Source organism: Capsicum annuum, chromosome 6 (assembly GCF_002878395.1).
Source record: "Capsicum annuum cultivar UCD-10X-F1 chromosome 6, UCD10Xv1.1, whole genome shotgun sequence".
Taxonomy (NCBI): Eukaryota; Viridiplantae; Streptophyta; class Magnoliopsida; order Solanales; family Solanaceae; genus Capsicum; species Capsicum annuum.
Window position 1 is genome coordinate 211,440,031 of NC_061116.1, and position 6,000 is coordinate 211,446,030.

Consider the following 6,000-nt stretch of genomic DNA (forward strand, 5'->3'; position numbering starts at 1 on the left):
GGGAGGAGACTCAGAGCATTTCACGGTCTTGACAGGATTGCATCAGTAATCTACTCTTAGTCCCTTTTTGTTTGCGTTGGTGATGGATGTGTTGACGCGGCGTATTCAAGGGGAGGTGCCTTGGTGTATGCTTTTTGCAAACGATGTAGTTCTGATAGATGAAACTCGAGGGGGTGTGAATGACAAATTAGAGGTGTGGAGGCAAACTCTTGAGTCTAAAGGGTTCAGGGTGAGCAGAAGCAAGACAGAGTATGTGTAATGCAAGTTTAATGACGTGAGGCGGGAGAATGAGGTAGTAGTGAAGCTGGAATCACAGGAGGTATGTAAGAGGGATAGTTTCAAGTATCTCGGGTCCGTGATCCAGATTAACGATGAGATTGACGAGGATGTCTCGCACCGTATTGGGGCGGGATGGATGAAGTAGAAGCTCGCGTCGGGGGTGTTGTGTGATAAGAAAGTGCCGCCCAAGCTGAAAGGCAAATTCTACAAGGTGGTAGTCCGTCCGGCCATGTTGTATGGAGCAGGGTGTTGGCCAGTTAAGAACTCCCACATCCAAAAAATGAAGGTGGCAGAAATGCGGATGTTGCGCTGGATGTGTGGGCTGACTAGAGGGGATAGAGTGCGGAATGAGACTATCCGGGAGAAGGTTGGTATGACTCCGATGGAGTGCAAGATGCGGGAAGCCCGATTAAGATGGTTCGGACATGTGAAGAGGAGGGGCATGGATGCCCCGGTTCGGAGGTGTGAGAGGCTAGCGTTGGATGGTTTTAGGCGGGGTAGGGGTAGGCCGAAGAAGTACTGGGGTGAGGTGATTAGGCGGGACATGGAGCAGTTACAGCACACCGAGGACATGACCCTAGATAGGAAGGTCTGGAGGACGCGAATTAGGGCAGAAGACTAGGGTCGGTTTGGGTTGCTAGGGTAGGGAATTACTTGGTGGGGGTTTTATTCTTGTTATGATTCCGTGTTCCATGTTTTATTACGAATCTGTGTGCTTTCCTCTGTTTTCTAATACTTATGGGTGCCGTATTTATGTTATGTAATCTAGTTCTGTGCTTTACTATGAGTTTGTGTGGTATCTCGTGACTTGAGTCGGGGGTCTATCGGAAACAGCCTTTCTACTTCTTTAGAGGTAGAGGTATGGACTGCGTACATCTTACCCCCCCCCCCAGACCCCACTAGGTGGGAATACACTGGGTTTGTTGTTGTTGTTGTTCCAATAGATGTGTCGTCTGTTGCAACATATACATTATCTGTTGCAATATTTGAATCTAGTATTCTTTTTCAATTAACAAGTTCAAATCTAAGGAATAAATAAAATTCGTAGACAAAATAAAATAAATCGAAGCCTTCATAAATTAGCTAAAATAAGTCAATGAATAAATAAAATATAAAAAAATTATTATGGGTACAGATCTCAACAAATACATCAACAATAATTTAAATATACTGCCAAGGATTGCTTTGACAGGCTCAAGCTATAAAGATCTACTCAGTATGGACAAGTTGTTCTTCATCAGATGCTATGGAATTCGGCTTTGCTCGTCGTGGATCTTAATTGTCGCTTGCGTACGATTTCTGCGCTTTTTGTTCTTCGTATTTCCATAAAAAGAGTAGCATATTGTCAATGTTGTTCAGCAGTAGCTTCTTCTACATCCACCTGGAAAGTCAGAATTGGTCAATGCTAATCACGAAGATACAATAAAATGGAAAAGGATAACTCATCTCTTCTAGCAAATCAAATAGGTCTTCCTCCCGTTTTAAATTATGCCAAACATATTATATTTATATTGCAACAATAAAACAACTGTTGGGACAAATTTCTATATGAGAAAGACCTTGTGTGATAATTTCCAATGGATGAACCATCCGTTGCAACATATGAATCATCTGCTGCAGCAGATAGGTCGTCTGCTGGTACAAATAAAAGCTGTACGAAGAGCTGTTTGATTTGATAAAATAGACAAGACATATGTTGCACCAGATACTTTATCTGGTACAATAGGTTAGTCAACTATTTCAATAGATGTATATATCTGTTTGATAATTTTCAGCAGATGTGTCATCTGTTGAAATAGATATGTGTCTGTTTGTTTTGTCAGTTGGAAGACATATAATATATTCACCTTCTTCAGCTCATGCTGCTCTCCTTTAGATATTGTACGTTTCTCAGTGCAACACGCAGACAGAGAAGTTGCAATTTCACTTTTTTGGATGCCTGATAATGCCTTGAAAATTACTCTCCTTCTCATCTTAGCCCTAATCTCTAATGGAGAGGATGAAAATAAAATCCTCTTTGATGGAATGAGACCCCTCTTAGATATCAATTCCTTTTGCATAAGCAGTTAATGCATTAATAATATTAATCACTACATCATGTTTCGCCCTGCAGTCTTGACATTTGCATGTAGAACATTTGCTGGGAGAGGCAAAATCTGTACAACCAGTATGATCATACTCATAATGGTTTGCTTTAAATACTGTAAGAGGAGCATCATTAGCACTAACAGCAGCACCACTACCACCACCAACAGCTCCATTAACAAAAACAAGCCCACCCTCCAAAATTATTTTTCTTGTAATGGTTGTTGTGCCAAACAATTCCATTTTTATTCTATCGATGACCTTAGGGTTCGATAAAGTTTGCACAGACCATAAAGTAAGAAAAAATGGCATCTTCAACTCTCGATTGGTCGAAACTAGCGACGGATGCACATTCTAACACAAATCATTACATATATTAGAATAATGATTAGATCATTCCAAAAAAAAACATTAATTAAAAGAAAAAATTAATTATAATTATACGTACTGCATCCTTCGGGGGATTGAAGAGATCAAGAAATTTTGCATTTTTATGAGTTTTGGCCGATAACCATCTCAAGATTCTTGGACAAGAAACTCCTTCCTAGTAGTTCACTTGTTGTCTCAAATAAGGAATGGCTTCAAACGCCCAAGCCTATAAAATAACGCCGATAAATTAAAGCCATTATTGAGCGAAAAAAATGAATGATATCATAATAGAAGAAATAAACATTTACCATGAAAGCCCATGGGAAGTCATATCAGTTGACTGTCTTTGGCGCTAATGGAGTCAACAAATATTTGACAGTCATTTTGAAGCTTTCATACCCCATGATAGCTGTTAAATACCTCAAGATCCTTGGAGAGCTTTATTAAATCGAGGCTTATGTTGTTGTTAACGTCTCTCGCCCAAAGAATATTATGTACAAACCAAACAAAACACAATGACTGCTTGTGCTTCTTTGAAAGTCCTTTACCTTTCAACGCTTCTATCAAATTTTTATTTTTGAAGCTTGAACTAACAATAGACACCAGGTCATCATGACCACACGACTTTTCTTTGCCTTTTTTTGGTGTATGGGATGCTTTTTTGGGGTTAGAATAGGTATAACTTAAGAAAGAGGATAACATTTTAGTCCAGTAACTATGACAAACTCCTTCCAACCAAAACAAACAGGCATGCCACAGTAATTTATCCACACTTCATCCATCTTATCTTTGTTTTCATACATAAACCTACGCTTGAGAAGATCGTATACCATTTTCATTTGGAAACGAGCATTGTTGTTCTCCGACAAATCAAGATATTTTCCAAAGCAGCTGTCCCTAAAATAAGCATCCAATTTTTGTTCTCAAAGTATTTTTCTGAAGGCGTCGAAAGATTTTTCCATGGCTGACTTAACCATAAAATCACCCGTTAAATCTGTGGAACCATCGCACTGCATTCTCACAGGATAACGATCAATGCTGAAGGCTTTGACCAACTCTTCGGTGGAAGGGCTATTAGCATCTGGATCATCTCTTTTGAAACATTCCTCCTTCCCGTGTTCATCATATTCTGCTTCCGATTGAGATAACGCTTGTAAAGCAAGCTCGTAGAGTGGTGGATGTAGCCTAGCTGCTTCACTTGTTTCTTTACTTGAACTTGATTCGATTTCTGTTCTTTTGGGAAGCATATTATCTAAAATTAACAGGAACATAAAATAATATATTATTATTGATTAATGTATCGTTAAAAAGAGATAACAGTAAATCAAACAAGCAAAAAAGTAAAATAACAGTTGCAACAGATCACCAATCTGTTGCACCAGGTAGTATATTTGTTGCAGCATATAACCAAACTGTTGCAGCGGATGAGTAATCTATTACAACAATACAAAACATACCACTTATCTTTTAAAACAGATGAATGGTCTGTTTAACAGATCACACAACTGTTTTGACGTCATCTGTTGCAACATATGAGTGATCTGTTGGAACAGTTAAATAATCTGTAGCAACGACTGATTAATTTGTTGCGACAATACAAAATATATCACTCATTTGTTGAGAAAGATGAATGGTTTGTGCAACAGGTCACACATCTGTTGCAACACATGAGTGATTTGTTGGAACAATTATCAACGGTCAATATTGTTTATATTTCTTCCAACATAGGGTCGTCTATCGCGGCAGATGAATGATCAGTTAGAAAAATCAAGTCTTGGACTTTTCCTGTAGGAAGAGTTGGTAGGATTTTATCCAACAGGAGGTTCATCTGTTGCATCAGATCATTAATCTGATGGTTCTTCCATTGCACCAGATGGTTAATTAGTTGCATTAGATTTTTTATCCGAAGCTTAATCTGTTGCAACATATGGTAAAGTTGTTGCATCAGATTATTAATCTATTGCATCAGAATTATAATCAGATGGTTTCTCTGGTACATCAGATGGTTGATCTGTTGCATCATATGATGAATCTGTTGTATCAGTAATTTCACCATTTTTACCAAGAGCAAGAACAGGACAAATCAAACCAAATTGTCCTTTTGTTTTTATAAACACAGACAATAAAAATCAAACTTCAAAAAAATACAACAAATAATAAAATATCATAATTCACTTCGAAAAGAGAAGAGAAGAGAAGAAATACCAGAAATTAGGGTTTTATTCAGACCGCATTTCAAATTAGTGTAACAAATATTGAAATTGTTAACCAATACTATAAGAGAAGTTGGCTCAAGTTCCTCGTTTTCTTCAAAACTAAAAAGGCCATAAATTTTTACCTGTGAAAAAAGAAAATGACCGATGAAGAATTCGAAGCTATTATGGCTGGAGAGCAAGGCTGTCACGTCGATTGAAGTCGAAAAGAAACTGAAATCCCAACTATTTGTAGAACAGTTGGTTGAGAGAGATTTGAGAGAAGCTGTCGAGAGAGGGATGGGAGACAGGTTGATTGAATTGAAGAGGGGAACTCAAAGCCCAACTATTTGTCGTTGGAGGTTGAAGGGAGAAATTTTGCAGAACTGTTGGTTGGGAGAGAGTTAAGAGAAGCTGTCGAGAGAGAGGAGAGAGTGGTTGATTTGGATTGAAGAGGGTATGGGTTGGGTTGATTTGTATTTTTGAAAAGATTAGAAAGTTTTGAAAATATTAATCAAGTCCACAATTAACTTCATCAAGTTTCCTAATAATGTTTGACCCTATATGTTAGTCAATATCATCAATCCTTCATTCAAGACTTAAAAGACACCTATTCTTCAATTTTCTCTAGTTACTTTCATAAAAAAATAAAAAAAAAAGAATATAGTGTAGTTACACAATACAAATTAAAAATCAATTTTGTTCTATCAAAAATAGTGTAGGAAGTTCGTAGTTTTATAGTGTATTATATTATTGTGTAAAAGGTAACATTTATAACCAACATGCCAACATTTGAAATTTTAAAAATACAAATATACTGAAAATTTGAATTTGAAATATTAAAAACAGATAATGTAACAACTATTTTCTAAAACCGAAAAATTGAAATTGAAATTTAAAAAACAACTAAATTAACAACTATTTTCAAACTAATTAAATAAAATAACATTTATCGATTGTAAATACTTTCACCTAAAATTGAGAGGCTTTGTCCTCTCCTTTTAAGAATACTAGTTTAGGTGTACGCGCCTTGCGCGTGTACCTCACTTTAATGAGTTAAAATATTATATTAAAT